The 20,957-nt window shown below is 31.6% G+C and overlaps 2 non-coding genes across 2 annotated transcripts; both read right to left on the reverse strand.

The window, feature by feature from the left end:
* Positions 1–10,834: 10,834 nt before the first annotated feature.
* LOC149534386 (small nucleolar RNA snoR118) lies at positions 10,835–10,913 on the reverse strand. Its single transcript, XR_016358246.1, has one exon. It is a non-coding gene; the product is annotated as a small nucleolar RNA snoR118 (small nucleolar RNA).
* Positions 10,914–10,981: 68 nt separating this feature from the next.
* Positions 10,982–11,058, reverse strand: LOC149534387 (small nucleolar RNA snoR117). Its single transcript, XR_016358245.1, has one exon. It is a non-coding gene; the product is annotated as a small nucleolar RNA snoR117 (small nucleolar RNA).
* Between the last annotated feature and the right edge of the window lie 9,899 nt (positions 11,059–20,957).

Below are 20,957 nucleotides of genomic sequence, written 5' to 3' on the forward strand. Positions count from 1 at the left end.
CAAGGGTCAAGGAACCTTTGAAACTCCAAAATTTCAAAGGTTGGCCCAAGGGAAAAGAATAGAGAATAAAAAGATGTGTTGTTAGACCTTTCAAGGTTTTGGGGGTCTAGAGACCACTGAAATGCCAAAAGTCTAAAAATAACACAAACAAAAAATAAAAGGAAAAACAAGACGAAAAGTAAACCAAATAGAAGACATGTCATGACCTAAAGACCTAAAAGACTCTAGAAGGCTACCAGAAACCACTAGAAATATATCTAACTATGAAGAGTTCCTAAAAAGTGCTTACAATTTGACCCAATAGGAAACTAACCTAGCGAGACCTCAAAGGCTCACAACAACAAAGAAAACCAAAAGACTCAGTGAAAAATGGGGTCTCCATTTTAGACAAGTCCTTAAAATGGGGTGTGCATTGTGGAACCACAATAGACACCAACTTTAATATAAAAATTGTTTGATTGGAAAGAGGTTGGTTGTTGAATCTAATAAATAGAGTAGCATAATAAGGTAACATCTTCATATTATGAGAGGAATGATGAAAGTGTCAATACCTTCTAAAACATACTCCTTGTCATCAACTATCTAAATTAAATCTCCAATTTGGTGAGTAGCAAGAGTAGTCCTTTATTTGTTAGTACCAAAGTTAATCAACCAAACATCTTGTGAGGGTTTGGAGATTTGGGAGACAATTTCCAAATTTGGTTGGTAATACTAGGGTTTTTTACAAGTGCATCCTCATCATATACCTTGTTGGGTTGTGACATGTCCTGTATGCTTTTGTCGATGAGAACAACCTCTTAACTATCTAGAATAGATACGACCAAAAGCACCTTTTGTACTAGAATAGCCTTGGATAAAATCCTTATACCAAAAATGATTAGTGTTGGTATGGAAAATGTAACAACGTCCACTATTATGTGGAGACTTCTATTATGGTTGAAGCTACTTTTTTTAGGGTCCTTTAGATACTTTTGATCACATTTTTTGCTGAGAAACTAGTGCTTTGTCTTAAAAGTCACCTTACAATGATTAAATAATGTTTTTTCATTGAAGTAATTTCATCCATTCTTCAAATGGCTTGCTTGTGATATTCAATGTGATGAAGAACATCCTGAACTAGGGAGAAAGATTTCTAAGGGTGATCGCAATGAGAAGTTTCTCTTACACCTCTGTAAGGGTGACAAGCTCTATCCAGAGCTTGAACACACAACACAATAATTCCTCAAATTTCTTTCTAGCTTTCATATCAAGGGTATGAAGCTTGGGTTAGAGATAGTGGAAGTTAATATAGTTCTTTGTCTTTCAAACGGAGAAAGCATCTTAAGCCTTGATTGATGTCATCTCATATTGAATAAGGGAGTTAATCCTAGTTAGAGATACTAACAATAATCAATCTCAAAGTTTTGGCATCAACTTTTTCAAGATTCTTTATTCATCTCCATAAGTTGAACATTTTCTTGCACTAGTAAATATCCCATAGTTCTTCAAAATGAATAAGTATATGCATATTTGTCTTCCACGTCACATAATTAATCCCTTTGAGAAGTTGCACATCTAAAAGAAGTACCCTAGAAACAACATGATATCACCCAAAGGAAAAAATGTACTAAAAGAGATTGTTATTATTAAGAATATGATGACATACATGTATTATTGATGAAGACATGTCCTTTCATTGATGAAAAAATGCATTGCTGAGATTAGTTCAATAAGCTCATGGAGTGAGAGGGAAACACTTATGCACGTGTTCGTCTTTTCCTCCTCCATCATCATCATAGCCTTGTTTGAGTTGTACACATGTATTCTTAGTGTGGTAGCATATATTAAAGAGAAAATACTCCAAAAGTTGTTGCAAATTGACGCATCTGGTTGTGGGTCACCATTGTTCTGAAGAGCATCTAGCAAGGCAAAAGAAAAATTAGTGCTCTCATAGGCTGCATTTTATTCTTCCTGATTATTAATGACACTATTGATATCATCTGACATGCTTGACATTCACTTTCTCTCCCACATATGCTAATATGAATGCAAACCTTCACCTTCTGATATGCAATTTCTATTGTAGTACTTACAGGTAGATTATTTGTTCTTCATACATTATTTTCCAAAGTTAGGGGAAAGTTATTCTTTTATTATTTTCGTATGCAACCTTTGGGTATTGTATACTCTAAAAAATGCTATCATTTCTTTTCCTTTTCAAACTGCACCAAATGTGTAGTTGGATTGCAGATAATGTCTGTCAATAATTACATGTGGAACACTTACAATTTGATGTGAATTATGCATCTTTTTGCACTTTTATTTTGTATTCACTCACTCCTTTTATTGCAAAAGACTCGGAACTTATTCACCAACTCAGCCTGCTCATTCATTCCATGTACATCCATTCTTAAGCATTCAAATAGGAAATCTGCAATAAAGAGGGAGAAGATAAACATAACACATTCAATGATTTACATAGAGAATGTTATATTGTTGTAAACATGACAGGTAGTTCGAAACAATTATAGAAATGGTAGAAATGAGATAACTAATAGTAGACATTGAACACTCACAAAGAGGTGAAGAAGGTGTAATAGAATGCTGAACTGGTGCAATTTGTTGTAGAGTTCTGGGAAATGCTTTAGGTTGTTTGAGAGAGCCCAAGTTTGCATGATGAATGAGAATCAATATTTGGAAGATGTTGGTGATTGGTTGTCTCATAATGGAGAAGAGATCACTTTGCAAACTCTCATTTTTCTCTTTATGTTACAGGTGAGTTGTGTACCCATTCTTGACGTGGGTTACTAATTGCGTCAATAGTCGTCTTTGACCTTTTGTTGTAAACAATTACTTTGGTATTTGATTTTGATGCCTTTAGGGAGGGATACTCTGTAAGGGAAAACTTCTTTGTTTTAATATATTCTTGTGTAAAGATGGTATTCTCTAACTTTCTTATTTACATATATTCTCACACATTAAGCATATCTTATCCTTATTATTTGCAATTAAGTTTTATAATTTACCAATTCCATAATTTAGTACTCTTACAATTAGAATCTCTTCTAAATTAATTGTCCACCTTAATATTTATGCTTTCCTATCCCACTCATGCACCATGTCTAATTTATGTTTAAAATTAAAAAAAGTCAATTCAATTTTTGTTATTTTCTACCTAATTTTCTAGTCATTATGAGTGAAATTGATATATATTTGCACAATGTATTATTGTGCCATGACATATAAAAGAATTTAATATCTAGTTGATTCAAAAGAAATGATCCAAATGATTTCAAGGCAGGGGTCATTCTAGGATCATTAAAAGGAATCTAATCTCCATAACCTAAGACACTTGTGCACCTAAGATTGTAATATTTGATACTTTTTCACTATAGGATAGAGATTCTAATCAAGAAGGTTAATCTAAAAGAACACAACCTTCAAAATCCCTTTCACATTATCAAAAATCACAGATGGAAAATTTAGTTGAACAAGAACATAGTTCACTACATTAACCTTGCGTATTACAAATAGAATCCATGAATTAGGGCAATTTCATAGATTGTGGGATTGGTTGCGCAAGATGTACATATTTGATTCACATGTTATTTGGGGTTTGTTATAGTTCCCAAGTAGCAAGCACATTGTCTTTGTTATATTTGAGTATCATAAATTAGGCTTTCATGACATTAGACTATTTTCTTCATCACAACTCTCGTAATTATATATCCAAGATCCTCATTTAATCTTGAATACTCACTTATATTATAAATTTACCTTTTATCAATGATATTATTTTTTCCAAGTTAATTTATACTTTGAATGTGTATATTTATTTAATTTCTTAGTTACCATAAATTTCGTCGTTACTCTTACGGCCTTTAAGGTTTGAGCTTAGGTATATACATTCTTTTTCTATAGGGTTTTCAAATACAACATAGTTTCAATTTTATCATTCATTGTTGTATATCGCGAGATTTGCATTTAATCATTTTTCACATACTTTGATTATAGTTTTAGGTATACATAATTATGTACATATTTCACCCACCCTCCTAACCTTGTATAATCGACATATATGGCTCCTTCTAGTCATTTCTCTAAATTGATAAACATATAGATACTTAAAAAAATTATACTTCCCTTTTTTGATAATATATTGCCCTTCCATCTTGGTCTGTAATAGTTTGGCTATTTTTTTGTGTTAGAATGCCTTTGTTGGTTATGTTTTTCTTTTAAACCATTTTGGTTTTTTGTGGACATTAATAATTTTATCTTATCTTATCTTATCTTATCTTTAATCTCCTAGCAATGCACTATGTATCTTATGTTGTAAATGGTTTTGGGGACCTTTAATAATTTTTACCTATAGTAATAAAACGTATCACCCCTTCATCTTTAATACAATCCTAAAGTTTCATGTATGGATGAGGATGAATTCTCAATAGAGATTTTTTTAATAATTTATGTATTCACTTTTCCCTTATGTATTGTGTTGCTTAGGATTTGATGAACATATAACTAATGAGGAGTTAAAATATAGGGGTAACGTATCTAATATGATAGTTATTGACGATGTTACACGTAATGTTATTGGAAATTTTGATGATACTTTTTGTAGTTGGTGTGATGTATTTATAGCTTATGAAGAACTAGATTTAGCATTGAGATTCTACTCTAAAATAAACTGAAATTTTGCAGTTGTCAAATAACATAAATATGTGCATGTCACAATTTATAGTTATGGACATAGTAGAGTTTAAAGAGATTCAATGGCCATTGAGTAAAGATTGTATATTTGTAGTAAGCACTTCTAAGATTTGACCCAAGTTGAATGCTCTATCCTCCCTAAGGTAAAATTTAAAGAGATTTCAAATGTGATACAAAGGCCTTGTTGAGGAATATACATGTTCTAATACCAAAAATTGTGAAATTCAATATCTATCCAAATGACCAATCAAAAAATGAGATAAAAGGATTAGACTACTACAACATGAAAATCTAAAACTCATATAAGTTATCTTAATCTAGAAAATCCATCTTTAGATCCTCCTTATGAAGTTAAAAATTAGCCTTCAAATCATTCTTAATGACACTACCTTAAGTAAACTTATAATAGCAATAATTCATTCCTAACATCACTGCATGATAGAAGCAAAGAGGCACAATTGTTCACATGAATGTTGATGGTATTCCTATGGGGGAGTATGTTAGAATTGCAAGAGACATGATTCAGTGCTTATGTATTACATTCATAATAGATGTCAACATATACCTTATTCTATAAAAATTATCAGAGTTGTAGAGGAAGATCCGTTTAGTGCGATCAACGAGTTGGGTTATGTACAGTCAGGAATGTATTTGGTGATGTATATGGATGCTACAGTTATGAGAGAGAGAGAAAAAATGAAGATATGCTAGAGTTATGTGATGGTTTTTGGAGGTAGCTTTTAGAGAGAGTTTCTGAAAACGGGTACTAGTAAATTGATTATATATTTTAGAAAAGATGGAATTTGGTTAAGTGAGCTTAGAGGATGGTTAGAGACATGTTCAAGATGCCATGTTTCAAAGGGTGAAAACAAATGTTCATTTTGTGAGGTTTGGCAAAGAGTGTTCAATGTATGATTCCCTAGAGGGTTTTAATTGTAATGTAACATGTATTCATAGTTACACTGCCTAGGGGGGCAAGGGGGCGTTAGAACAAGGGAACAAAGGGGCCAAATTTGGGGACAGTGGGGGGATAGCGACAAGGGACAGGAGGGTGTGTGTGTGTGTGTGTGCGTGTGTATTCAATATTGAGATGTCCCCCATCCTCGGTGGAGGTGGCAGAATTTGGTGGCGCCGATGGGGATAGGGGGATGGACTCCCCGGTGAGTTGGGACAAAGGGACATACTCCCCGATGAGTTGAAGTCTCTAGGACATAGGGAAAATAAGGAGGGACATAGGGCAAAAAAGGGGTGGTGGTGTGGGGGGGCGGGGTGGGTGATGCATCCGCATGTTACTATGCATGTATTGTAATATTTTAATGATGTCTTATATTATCATTATAAATTGAGAAAGCCTCAAAGCTAACTCAATTAGTTATTAGGACATAGAATAAAGGAAAAATTATTTCCTTGGTTGTAATCATAGTGAGATCATTTTGTTGGTTATGCAAACTTGGATGTGAATTTGTACATGAACAGAGCAGAGATTGATGTTGAGGACGTATTGTGAGCTTCAAAGGAACTATATTGGCAAAGGATTGTTCTTTAGTCGGTTTAGATCTTGGATATGCTTATTCGAAAAATTATCTAGTGACAACTGTTTTGAGGCTATTTGAACAATGCGTTCAATTGCCCTCCTTTCAATTCCTAACAGGGTTAGAACATTCTAACAAGGATTCACAGTCTCCTAACAGGGACTCTATGTATTGATTTTATTTCATTGACTCCTAACGAGGTTTATCCTTTCACAAGGAGCTTCTATATTAATACATTATCTTGTGGGCATCATTCCCATTGGAGTTTTCCCTTTGATCAATAGATTCCCTAGTTAACACATCTAGTATTATTGTGCATGGTTATATTTCTATGGTTGTTGCATCTATTATTTATATGTTTCAACATTAGTAAAGATATTGAGAGTTATTTTAAGTGTATAATTGATAAGTGTATAACATGATGTGCAAAGAATGTGTATTGGCAAAAAGAAAAGTTCATTTCCAAGCTAGATATTACTACTTAGGCGAAGTTGAAGTGCAAAAACAAGTCTTTTACGCCGAAAGGTATTTCATGCTTCTGATTAATGATTTCACTAGAATGATATGGGTTGCATTTCTTAGAAAGAATTTTGAAGCTTTTGAGAACTTCAAGATAGTAGAGTTGAGATTGAATTGGTTTGAAGATTAAATGATTGAGATCTAATAGAGGATAATTTATTTCAAATGAATTTGACAACTTTTGTGAGGATAATGGTATAAAGAGACAACTTTCAACACCTAAAACTCTACAATGATAGAGGCAACTATAACAATGATGTTTGAGAATAATGTAGCAATTATATTTTGGAAAGAAACAATCAACACAACAATATACACTATGAACAAAGTACAAATTAGACAAGGTACTGGTAACAAACATTATATAAACTTTGGTTTGGACATACACCTAATCTGAAATACTTCAAAATTTTTGGAAGTAAATGCTGTATTAAGAAGAATCATGATATTGAAAAGTTTGATTCTAGAAGTGATGAATGAATTTTTCTTGGTTATTCATTTAAAATCAAAGCATATAGATGTTTTAATTAGAGATTGAAGACTATTGTTGGAAGTGCTAATGTGAGACTTGATGAAAGGTTTAGAATTCAAAAGAGGGTGCTTGATTAAACTAATCAAGAGAGGATGAAATGTTTAGAATTCTTGTGAAGAGACTAATAAGAGGACTGGCGATTAGAATGTTGAGCAAGATTTATTTTATGAAATCGACATTGATTTGTAGACTAAATTACAAGGAGAAGTATAGAGAAGAACATAGATTTGAACCTAATATAGAAATCAAAATTGAGCGACACCTAACGAGAATATTGCACAGATTCACCCTATTGAACAGATCATTGTTAGTGTGAACAAAGGAGTTGTGGCAAGAAACAAGGTTAGTGAAGAATTGTGTTTAATTTCTCACATTGAGCCTAAGAATGTCGATGAAGCTTATAAAGATGACTACTGGATAAAAGCAATGAAAGTGGAATTAGAGAAGATTGAAATGAACAATACTTTGGAATCGGTCCCCAAATCTAAAGATAAGAATGTTGTTGAAACTAAATGGGTATTTATAAACAAGATGAATGAACAAGGTGACGTTGTGAGAATAAAGCAAGACTAGTTTGTAAAAGATATCCACAACAAGGAATTGATTTCTTTTGCACCTCTTGCTAAATTAGAGGCAATGAGAATGTTTTTGGCATATGCAACTAACAAGAACTTTAAAGTTTATCAAATGAATGCTAACTTTTCTTAATGGAGAACTTGAAGAAGAGTATACAATGAACAACATGATGATTTTCCCTTAACAAATGAAGAACATATGGTTTGCAAATTAAAGAAGACATTGCATAGACAAAAACAAGTACCTAGAGCTTGGTATGCAAGATTGGATAAACATTTGACAAATTTAGGATTTGTGAAAGTAATGTTGATAGTAAGTTGTACCTAAGAAAGAATGAGGATGGTTTATTGATTGGTTTAGTATTTGTGAATGACATTATTCTTGAGGTAATGATGAAGCTAGCAAGACATTTTTTCAGAAGAAATGAAGAAATTTTTTGAGATGAGTATGATTAGAGAAATGAAATACTTCTTGGGATTGCAAATTGTGCAAAATAAAGATTGAATTTTCATATCACAAACTAAGCATCTTAGAGATTTGTTGAAGAGATTATGATTGGAGAATTGTAAAACTATTGTTAATTGGATGCAAGTTATCCAACAAAGATGAATCCCCTAGTGCAAAACAAACAAGGTACAAATCTATGATTGGTGGATTGCAATATTTGATTCATACTAGACCTAATATAGCAAATGCAGTTGGAATTGTGGCAAAAATTTATGTAGATCCTGGAGAGATACCTTGCAGCAAAAAAAAAAAAAAAAAAAATTCAAAAATTTGAAAGGAAGACTTTGATTATGGTTTATGGTATGATAGATCACATGATTTCACATTGTGTGCGTACACTAATGCTGATTGGGCAAGTAGTGGGGAAGATAGAAAGAGCACCAATGGTGGAGCATTCTTCTTGGGAGAAGAATGGTTTCTAAATTGAGCAAGAAACATGATTTCATTTTCACATTTTCATTTTCTATGTTATTCACATTTTCATTTTCCCAACTTGTTCTTGTCCAAGGCCATGAACAAGGCCATGAACCTTCTTTGGTCCATATTTTCTATCATATCAAAGCCTTGTATCCATATCTTCCTCATCATATCCATATCCCATTAATTTTATGTCCATATCTATTTGTAAGTTTTTATTTTTTATTTTAAATGTAAGGCACATCATATTCTCTTTGCCTTGGGGAGCGCCTAGGAATCTCATTATTTGGCAATCCCAATCTAGAAAAATGTGGGAATGAGTTTAAAGAATAAAATAAAATAAATGGTAATACTTATCTCTTGTTAGAAGGTTTCAAATATTAAGATATCATCTTTCTGACATTATTACTTTTGTCAATACAAAAGTCTTCTGCAATGATAGATATTTCTAAATCTACACTTTTGTAATATAAAGCTTCAACGATGCTTCAAAATCATTCAGCAGCATATCCCTTCCACCCCCATACATGTAAATATATAGACACTTCAAATGTAACTCACCCAGATGTCCCCGAATGCATTTTTATCATTTTAGTACTTCCAATGATAAAAACGCACTTAAGACTCGAAAAAGTCCGAGGATTACCACTTAGTGGTGTTGTACAACGGCACAACAGAAATTCGATGGTAGCTTCCTGTAAATAGTGATCGTGTAGTTGCCTTAAGATATATTATCAATTTCACATGCTAAGCTGTTCCTATCATTGCATTGCAAAATTTCAGGTATTGATACAGTCCGAAATCATTTTCCTGATGCCATAAAAAAGGGTCAATGATTTCTTGTTGCCAGCTTTGCTCTTTCCAGTTGACGACATGCCCAATGTTTATCATCTTCAAGCGATCTTTGATCATGAGACAATCTGCATATAATCGTGCTTCTCCAAAAACTAAATTTATCTTTACAGTGATTTTCTAGTTTAGCTGTTGAAATGCTTGAATCGTACTTTATTTTCTTCAAATTATATCTAGGATGATAAGATTACCTAAGACGGGAACTAAAATATGCTTCACCCTCTTAGCAAGACAAGATCACAAGTTTAAACCTCGGAATCCGTTGGAAACCCTCCTAAATTGTCTTCATCTTCACCAGTCGGTTGTTTCTAGCTCAAAGTTCAGCACTAGGAAATCTTGCACTGACACTTGAAATAGCTGTCTTTGCACAAACGCACAATCATGAACACACTAATTGTAATGTGGAAACTAATGTCTAATACCCATCCATTAGAACCAAATGATCATGAACCTTCCAACTGCTATCTAGGGTTCATAAGGATAATGAATCAAAGCATAAACCCTAATGGCAGGTATATTTTATTCTAATACAAATTAAGGGGTTCATCCCCTCTGTTAGTATCTGCACGATGCAATTGAATTTGTACACACTAAAGGCCAGACCAAAAACAAATAAGGGTAATGAAAGCGAACAAAGAGAGAAGCAATATCTCAATATCTTTTTTCAATAAAGACCTAATTGGCCCCGAAATAGATCTAACAGGGTCCCAATAATATACATATGCATAAAATGTACAATTGTGATATTTACTTGTAACCAGTCTGGAAAGAAACAAACGGGGATTTCAGTAATTTAAATTTCCGTAAAACTCACAATTTTGAAATTTACTTGTAGCCAATTAGACAGAATCGCCTACCCAACCTAATCCAGCAAGTAATTTCAACCTATACACCTTACACAAGCAAACATCCATCAGAGACGAATACTCAAACCCACAAGATAATAATAACCAACACGAAAAAATAGCAGAGACATGCCTACAAACACTGTTAGGATGCTGCATAAAACAGAATGCAACTAACCCCAGATGCTGAAAGCTGAAACAGCAATCAATCTTCTAACATGTTTTTATATCTGGAATAAAACTAATTACCGAAATTACAATCCACCCTTTGACAAAACGATTGTAAAACATTCTATGCAGCTTCGAATTTACACTCCTAAATTATTAGATTCATTCAAAAAATTAGCTATTCCTCTAATTCATGCAAGTCAGAAAAGGCTTTCTAGGCCGAGTATCTCTCATAGAAGCCAAAAGGCTCGGTGCCCAGTGCGTTTCATCAACCTTGCATAGAGATAAAATCAGACAGAAAAATAAAGAATCTAAGGAACTTGATCAATTAATCGATTGATTAACGGCCTCGGTAAGCTAGAGGTAATAATCTGCATAGACAATGTCTAAGATGGTACGGACAATTTTTTCGTCATCGGCCATTACAATAAATTAGACTGCGCCATAAAAATCGAAGATTTGTTTAAAAACACTGATCGCATTCCAACATAAACAGGGAGAGAGGGAAAAACTGAGGGAAAAATACCTAAGTTTAGGTTTTATAAAAGAAAAAAAAAAGCCTCCACTGTTACGAACCAGATTCAACACGAGCATGGGCAAACAGAAAGCCAACGAAACTACCAATGAGATCGAAAACAGATTAACCTAGACACCGCTGTGGTCGAAATACTACCCTGTACACCTCTAGTAAAATAGCTCTCCGATAATTTATGAATCGGCGGAAACCCCTGATTGGTAATACTTCAAACCCTAACCCTAATGCACACAAATTTGCTTTAGGGTAAACAAAGAAAACTAAGATATGCGAGCTTCGGAGATTAAATCCGTATAGGTAGGAGAGGATCTTACCGTTCTTATCATTTATTAGTTTTGGATGAGTTATTGAGACCTTCGCATCGGATTCCTCCTTGTACAGGAAATATCCCTCTACAAAATATTCAGGGTAAACAAATGAATGCGTTAGCAATTTGAGTACTCCACTACACCGGAGGAGCCGGAATGAGGGAAACGAATGCGCAGCTGGAAATTTGTTAGTATTCTTCTCAAGTTACAATTTTAAGTCGATAGGATTATTATGGTAATCCAGATTTTTTTGGGATAGGCTATTTTGATGGGGAAAGTTGTCACTTCGTCTGAAAGGGCAGTTTTTATCTTACTCCACTTTTATTAATTGTTATCTTCATTTTTAACTATCGTTTTTCTTTTTCTATTTATTTAACAAAAATTAATTACCTTCATTTCTATTTATTTAAATTTTGATTTTCAAAATAGATTTACCTTCATTTCTATTTATTTAAATTTTGATTTTCAAAATAGATTTAGATTTTAGTTCTAAAATTATTTAAAATTATTTTTATATTAGTTTAGTTTTCTTTTAACATTATTTTTTTAGTTTATATAGTTTATTTAGTGAATAAAATATTTGTTAGAGACATTGTTATTTTTTCATATTAATTTTTTAAAATTTTTCTAATTAATTTTTCTTAATAGATTTTTTGATTGGGTTTTACAAATATTTTTTTTCATATTTGATAAATTGAATTTGAATAAATAATATTTATTAATCTACTTAAAAGATTTGAGTAAATATTATGTTATTTAAATTAAAAATTAATAATAATATAATTTGTTCAAATTAGATTATATTTTAAATCTCTAATTTTAATTATTATTTAAAAAATAATTACTTGTGATCTCCATATTAGCTCATGTTGTGATCTATATTTATTTAATTTTTTATTTTTAAAATTGATTTTAGTTTTAGTTTTGTATTTCTCTTGTTAATTTTTCATAATAGATTTTATGATATGATTTTTTTTGATATTGTATTTTCATATTTGATAAACTGAATTTAAACAAATAATATTTATTAATCTATTTTTTAAAAAGTTATAGTAAATATTATGATATTTAAATTGAAAATTATTAATAATCTAATTTGTTCACGTAAGATTATATTTAAAAATAATAATTTTATTATTGAGCACCTATCAGCTTATCGTCACAAAAGCATGCAACTGTTAATTTTTTTATGTGGGAAATTTTGTAAAACTTTTTTTGTTTGATGGATGAAATATAAAAATCCTTTCATTTTCTAGCTGTTAAAAAAAATATATTAATTAGAAACTTCCTAAAATTTAAATTTCTAAGTTTGTCACTATTTGTATAAATTATTTAGATGATTAATGTTAAAATAAGAGCATGTAAAACTTGAATATTTGTTTCAATTATTGATTCTGATGCAATTTCTTGGGGTGAGTAATGTCATTTGCATATAATTTGTCTCATAAATAGAGTCATTATAGCACAAAAAAAATTATTTGTAGCTAAGAAGCAGGTATGTTTTCTTAAACTCCAAATCTTGGGGAGGTGGAATAATATTTTTGTATAGAGCATCTAGAGCTTATTCCATAGTTATATTTTCTTTTATTTATGTGCATAATATCATCTTCCCTCATATTGTAGAAAAAAGTAGGTTTCTTCAAATCTATAAACAAATTTATTGTAAATTCAACAAAATGAATTTATTGTAAATCCAACAAATGAAAAAACTTATTTTCAATTTCTTCATTCTTGATTTATTAATATAGCGTCAAATAGCACTGGAAGCATTCCATTGGTTGAGTGATAAAGATGTAGTCTTGTTTATGAACAACATTTTTGTTTTGTTAATGGTGAGCAATGGATCGATAAAATGCCCACTTGTTTCACAAGAGCAATCGATGTTATTCTCAAAAAATGGTTGATGGAAAAAAAATTTGTTTCAATGTTTTAAAAGTATTCATGGTATTTTCTATAGCATGTATTTTTTATGTGTTTACATCCATGTCATAGTAATGAAGTTTAATAAGTTTTTAAAAAATAAAATATTTTGTTGAAAGTGTTTTATTATAATAATGTTTAGACATAATTTCAATAATTTGTTAAATTTGATTTTAAATAAAATCAAAATTTTATAAATTTATAAATTTGATTATATTTTAATATTTATAAATCATTTAATTCAAATGCAAAAAGGGGAAAAAACACAAATTTAAATCTATTTAAATTAGTCAATCAACAAACATATCAAATTTAATTTGAAGTCATCAAATTTGTTATTGTTGTTAAATTTGTGAGAAGTATAATTGATACATTTATTTTCCTTTTTAATTTTCTCAAAGTGTGTTAAAATTAGTATGAAATTACTATTATGAAAAAAAATATGTAATAAAAATAAATCTAATATAAAATTATTCTTTTAAATAGACAATATTCATTTGCTAATTAAAATTGTATTTTCTACATTTTTTATAATGCATTTAAAACTTATTTTTACTAATTTCTAAAAAATTAAATTTATTCTTCTCCAATAATTAAACATTCTTGTTAGCATTCTCAAATTATTGACAAGTTTCTAGTTTTTGTTTTATATCCTTTATGCAAAACCACTCGCAATCTAGTTCTTTTACAAGAATTATTTTTAAGTAATTATTTATATAGAACATTTATGTTTCAATTGTACATATCTATATTTCTACAACAAAAATTAAATTTAATATTGTATTAAAAGAACCTTCCCCTAAATTAAGGGACTATTGAAACAATGAGAATACATTCATAGTTTGTATAGTTACCATATGCTACATTACCTTTTATTTACATATTGTATTATAGAGACTGATTTAGGTTGACACTTTTTTGAAGAAGTATCTTTGTTTTTAATCTTTCTTATCTTTATCTATTTTTACTCATATGTCAACTCAACACATTATTTGTCTCTTCCTCTCCGTAACATAATAAAAAATTTCTTCCTTTGCTTGTATTTAGTTAGACAAATCACTTCTATCGACTCCTATCGACTAATTGTTGCATGCACATAAACGTGCAATTGTTAGTTACATTAGTTTGTTAACTTCTTTTATTAAAGTGAGAAAGTTATTTTCACTTTCTTTTTTTCTATTGGTCATGGCTTGGCTTTTATGTTTTAGAGTCTTCTTTTTTACATTAGAAAATTAGCAGAAAATGGTTAGGGAGGTCGAAGATGTGATAGTAATCAATGAGAATAACACCTCTATAGTTTCAAAAAGGTTTACAAGGACCTCACCATTAGTGACTTTTGCACTTGTTAAACAAGAAAAGAAGGAAGAGAAGAAGGAAGAAATAATACCCAACATATCTAGAAGGATAAAAAAAATGGCTAGTGGGCTAGGACCTATGAAGAAACCAAAGATGTTAATGATTTATGATGCGAGGAAAATAGTAGAATAGAAGAGGAAGAGACTCCACCAAAGAGAATGAGAGCGTAGATTACCCCACCATAATCTCAGTCACAAACACAACTATAGCCACAACAAGTAGAGAAAGAGGAAAAGAAAGAGTTGGAAACCAAAGATTGACAAAATGAATCAAATGATAAACAAAGATGGAAATCTAACGAAACTTAAAAAAATTATGATCCATGTGATCCTTTGCAAAAGAGGCAGTTGGAGAATGCAGTGCTAAGATATATGATAGACTATAAACAACTATTTGTACATGTACATGGAAACATTTTAGAGGACTTGTCTAAAAGATTAGTTGAGAGGAAGGACAAAATCAAGGAAGAGGACAAGAAGTAAGAGAGCAAGCGATTAGGAAGCTTTGTGACATTCGAAGTGATGAAGAAATGGAAACCATATTGAAGAATATTGAACCTATTAAGGAATAAAAAGCCTTCAATTTTGATTATGAGAGGCTTGTATGAAAAAGTACTAAAAGAAACAGAGGGTGTACTATTAAAGTGATGACATAATCCACTTCTACTTTAGCAAAAGATGAGCGAGGTCATATTGCAATGGATACAAAAAGATGCATCAAACATGGAAGACAACACAATGATGATAGGGGGAGAAACAATTGCTCTTGATACTAGTGAAGATCTCTTTGCTAGTACTATGGATGACCCCTTTGCAAAACAAAAAGATCACGAGGTTGGCAATTGGGTGATAGTTGTAATTAAAGATTATAGTAGTTCAGAAGAAGAAGAGGATAAAAAGAGAAAACATGACCCTACAGTTAAGTGCGAACAAATAACACCTATAGAGTTATTTTTGATAACTAACCCTGTGAGCCCAAAGATTAACTATAAATCTAATTGGTCAAACATGGTGGAGAAAGCCACATCCAACACCATTCAGTTTAAGAAGATAGAAAGAGAAGAAGAGAAGAAAGAAGAAGAACAAACAGAGAAAGATAAGAAAGAAGAAGGAAAGGAAGAAGAGGAAAAGAAATAGGAAGTAAACGAACAAAAATATTAGATCGACACCCAACCATCATAGTCACCTAAAATTCAAGCACCTATAGTTGAGGAAAGACAAATAGTAGTTGTGCAAATACCTGCTAAGACAATAGAAACATCCCAAGCTAGTACTTCAAGATCACCTCTTGAAGCACTAATTAAAGATTTTCCACATGATCTTACCAAAGTGTTTGATGGTAACATGGATATTCAAAAATATCTTCAATTAACAACATTTTTACTTGGAAAGATTGCATAAGAATCAAGCAAGATGAGTAGGAGTGCATTGAACACACTTGACCAGATGACAAAGAAAATGCTAGATACCATTTAGATTCATATTGATGAGCCGAATATAGAATATAGAGCAAAAAAAATGGAAGAATTTGATAAAAGGTCATCTATATTAGTAGAAGTTGCTACAACAAAGGCTCCAACTACTCATGATGCAAAGTTAGTTAGCAATGTTTGCAATAACATTGCTTGAGACTTGTCACCATAAGATGCATGCAATAAGATACAATGAATTGTATGGTAAATTTACTTTGTCATTTGAGTGCAAAAAAGGTATTTAGAAGGAGATCAAGAAAAAGGAAGCAAAGTTGAAGAGCATTGTGGATGAATTGACAAATCCAAATGCACAGATCACGGACCTGGAATCAAGGATCAAGAACTTTCATGATGAGTTGAGAATACTTGAGTTGAGGAAGGAAAGGACCATAAAGAAGTTTTCATTGTTAAGGGAACACTTGATAGTGGGAATTGATCATGTGCAGAGGCAGCTTAAGGAATGTACAAATGCAAAAGAATCTTTTGCCAAATTTATTTATTTTTATGATAACACAGCTGAATTAGCATCCTATGGTTTATGCGCATTGGTCAACATTTCTGAGGTAGTAAAGGAAACTTGGTAGAAAGAATTTACCATCTTGAAGTAGAATTTTGGAGAGTGCATGACACTCATTAGCATGCCACAAGCTTGAAGGAAGGAAGGTACCAAAATTTTGACATGTATATAAGTTTTGACTAACCATTTATGTTCATGTCAAAGGGGGAGAATACCAAGGAAAATTGTAAACTATTATTTATACTTTATTGTAAGGAGTTATAAGTAGGATAAAGTATAGTGAAAGGGGGAGTAAATATCAATATAAGATGAAGATGATCCATAGTTTTTGAATTTTTTTACAAGGCTACAATTTTGAAGAATGTTATAATTTAGCCAAATTTTTTACATGTTGCCATCAATGCCAAAGGTGGAGATTGTAGGAATTTTTTCTAGGAAGATATGTAAGGATGATATAGGGTTGTTATTTATGGAAACATGTACTTTCTATGTAGAAGATGAAACATAATACTAAGTTTTGGATACTTGGACTTAGAAAATTGTCTGAGTATTATTGAGGAAAATAGGGAACAATTATACATTTTTCTTTAGTGTGGTTCACTTGAAGCACTTTAGAGTATGCATAGTTGAGGAAAGGAAGTACATGGTGTAATGAGAACATGGTTAAAAGTGCTAAAGTATATTGTATGTACAAACATAGTTATGGCAATTTTTCGTATAGGTTATACATGCAAAACAGAGAAGATAACATAATGAAGGCATTTTGGTTAAGGAATTGTTTTGGTTTATGAAAACAGTGACTTAACAAGGTTGGGACAATATCCTATATGTTAACCCTTAATCAACAAAAAATTATTTCAAGTTTTTGGGAAACATGCAAGATTTTGAAGGCCAACTGGTTAAGTAGTTTGGTATAAAGGAAGACATTTTTGTTTGTAATAAGTGTGGCATTGTAATGTGATGCTATAATGTTTGAATTCACACTTTGTATAATTAATAATGATGTGAACTCGATGATAGTACAATACAATACAGATGCATGATTAGTTTTTTGAAGAAAGCTACAAAGGACAAATTAGATATTGAAGATATCAACACAGTTAGAAAGGTTTTTGTATCTATACCTTTTTGTATATAGATTGTACTATTGTATATGTATGTTTGAGAAGTGGGATCAAATTGCTAATTTTTTTTTATAAAAAATATTAGGATCATCTTGTTACTTTTGTATTATAAAACTAACTCCTAATATGGTTCAGGCTTCTAACAAGGCCTAGTCCTCTAACAAGGACATATACATTATATGAATGTAATATAATCCTAATAGGTTTAATATCTTTCACAATATACTTTTGATTAGTGAACCATTTTGTGGATACTATCCCCACTAGGGTTCTTGTTGGCAATGGGCCAACATCTCTCACAAGGTTTGTGATATGGCTTAACCGCCTCTTGTGGTTCTATAAGAATATTGGTTGTATTAGGAATTAAGAGGCCAATCTTTTGGTGCAACGACAACACTGACCTTTCTAACAATTGGTATCAGAGTTTGGTTACAAGTTTGAATCCTGCAAGCCACAACAAGTGACCCTAGGAGGGGGATTGTTGGCAGTGAGCTAGCATCCCTTGTAGGGTTCGCAATATGGCTTAACCACCTCTTGTGTTTCTATAAGACTATTGGTTGTATCAGGCATTAAGAGGTCGATCTTTTGGTGCAACGACAATCCTAGCCTTTCTAATAGATTTTCCTTGGCTAGGGTTTCCCTAGTCAACAAATAATGGTGTTATGAGTTACATTGTGTTATTGTTATGTTTACTTTTTAGTTTGATCATTTATGTGAGTTTAAAGGTTGTTAATAATATCCATAGTTGGGAGAAAGTTTGTGGAACATTGATTCACCCCCCACCTCCCCTTAGTATTACCTATTTCTAATAGTGGAAATGTGGCAGGGCTACTCAAAACACAACATGTTGCATGAACCTTCAATAGTAGGAAACATTTCTAAAAGGCAAATGTCCTCTTTTTCATATTTCATATTCTTGAATTTATTGTGATCAATTTTAACGTGGTTTAATTTATGTATAGAGATTGAATTCAATACATCTTTTGAGCTAAACTCAAGCTAGAATGTCTCTTATGCATTTTCTCAACCACTTAAGAAGTTTCTTTTCAATACAATTAGCTCACTATATTGTAACAATGCACCCTTTTCAAAAAAGATTGAATGGTAATAGTGGTTGAGTCGTGCTTCATAATAAGATTTTAATTTCCACATGTAAAAATGCTATATAGAAACATATATGATATTTCATCCACATAAGCAAAATATTTGAAAGTGTATTGATTTTTCATTACCAGTTCATATTTGGAAGTTTTGTCTTCAATTGGCATTTGATACTCTAGAGTTTATTGTTGGAAAGGTGAAGATTGTTTTGATTCAAATAGAAATTTGATAAATAAACCCTAAATAGATAAAAAATTAGAATTAAAGAAGTAGATCAAAAACCACATTCCAAGGGTGAATAACATTGAGACCTTACTGAATAATTAGTAGAAATTAGTGTGAATTCAAAGGAAAACTCATAAATCTAATATTTTAAAGTGAAAAAATATTTCTATTAATTTTAAGTAGGAAAAAAAGTGAATCATATTTGTTGAAGTTGATGAAAGATCAACCCCACAACTCTTAAGGATCACCTGAATGCAAACACCTATCACAGAAAGAGAGAAGAAAAAGTTATGGAGTTTGGAACTCCTAGATCCACAGATGAGACATTCTTGATGAGAAAATAAATAAATTTCTCTTAGCAAAATTGAATGAATAAATTACAAAGAGATCAATCCTTATAAAAGGAGATCAAAACTCTAATAGGTAAAACCTAGGTTGCATGATAATAATTAATAAAAGAATTAATTATTATATGCCCAAAGTTTAGCTTATGTAAACTAGAGAAAATAAGTGACTTAAATCAATCTGATTTAATTAATAAGAAAAAACTTTATTACTCTAACAACCCCCCTTAAGATAAACTTAGGGAGTAGCTAAAAATCTAGAAACTACCGCTGAAAGTAAATTTGGGTCCCGACAACAAGGCCTAAGGAGGTACCCAAGCACAACCAAACCTCTGAAAAGAGGAGAAATAGAGAAAACCACATGGGAAAAACCCTACTCCAAAAAGAGATGGAAAGAATGTTCTAGAAGATAGGAACAAAATGATGATCATGAAGAACACCACTGAAGCATGAATGTACAAACACTGTGAAACTATTGATCTGAAGAACCTCCACTGTATAGAACATGACCAGGTAGAGAAGACTAAGTGTTAAGAGATGATCAATTGAAGATGGAAGGTATCTTCATGGCCTCCAAAATAGGAATGAAAGAATGTATATATGGTAAATGATCCACCTCACTAAAATGCATAGGTATCCAGCCACTGCAATCGCCTAGTACTTAGGATAAAATATTGAATACATAGCTAACTCCATCAAACCAAGAAAGCAATAAAACCAACATAACCAATGTTGAGAGGTAAGACATGAGCACTGAAACTGAATGCAATATCTCATGCAAAAAGAAGAACCAAGAACATCAAGAGTGCAAAAGAAGTACAAACACCTATAATGGCATATGTCATTGACACATCATGAGGCTAATGTCATGGAAGGAACACTTACTAGACAAAGTGATGCAAGATGCTCCTACATAAGACACCCATGGTAGGAAAATCACATTTTGTCATCTCTTTGTCTTCATATTTTTACGTTCTTGTTTGTGAGTTGGTAAGGGTGGTGTGTCCCTTTGTCACAAAGGAATATGGTGAATGTGGCTAACATGAAACCCCTCAAGGCACTTTATAATATAGTGCAAGTACAAAAAACACAAAGATGTGTAAGATCCTATAATGCAATAGAGTAACACTTTATCTTAGCATGTTTGCAAATATACTACAAAAGGATGTCAACAAAGATCAAAAGAGACATTAGGTTGATACAAAAGATAGTACAACCCATGAAAAATCATTTGAAGCAACAAAATAGAACTCTAGACTTGAAACAACCAAGATATCCACCAGAATGCAAAAAAAAATAAAAAACTAAATGGGATGTGCCTAGAGTAGAATCTGGAAAATAGAATATCTCAAGATATGTCTCTCGGAGTGCAAAATAGAACCTCTAATTTCAACTACATAAAATAGCAACCAAACAACA

Source organism: Cupressus sempervirens, chromosome 10 (assembly GCF_028749045.1).
Source record: "Cupressus sempervirens isolate cs-2001-9-10 chromosome 10, ASM2874904v1, whole genome shotgun sequence".
NCBI lineage: Eukaryota > Viridiplantae > Streptophyta > Pinopsida > Cupressales > Cupressaceae > Cupressus > Cupressus sempervirens.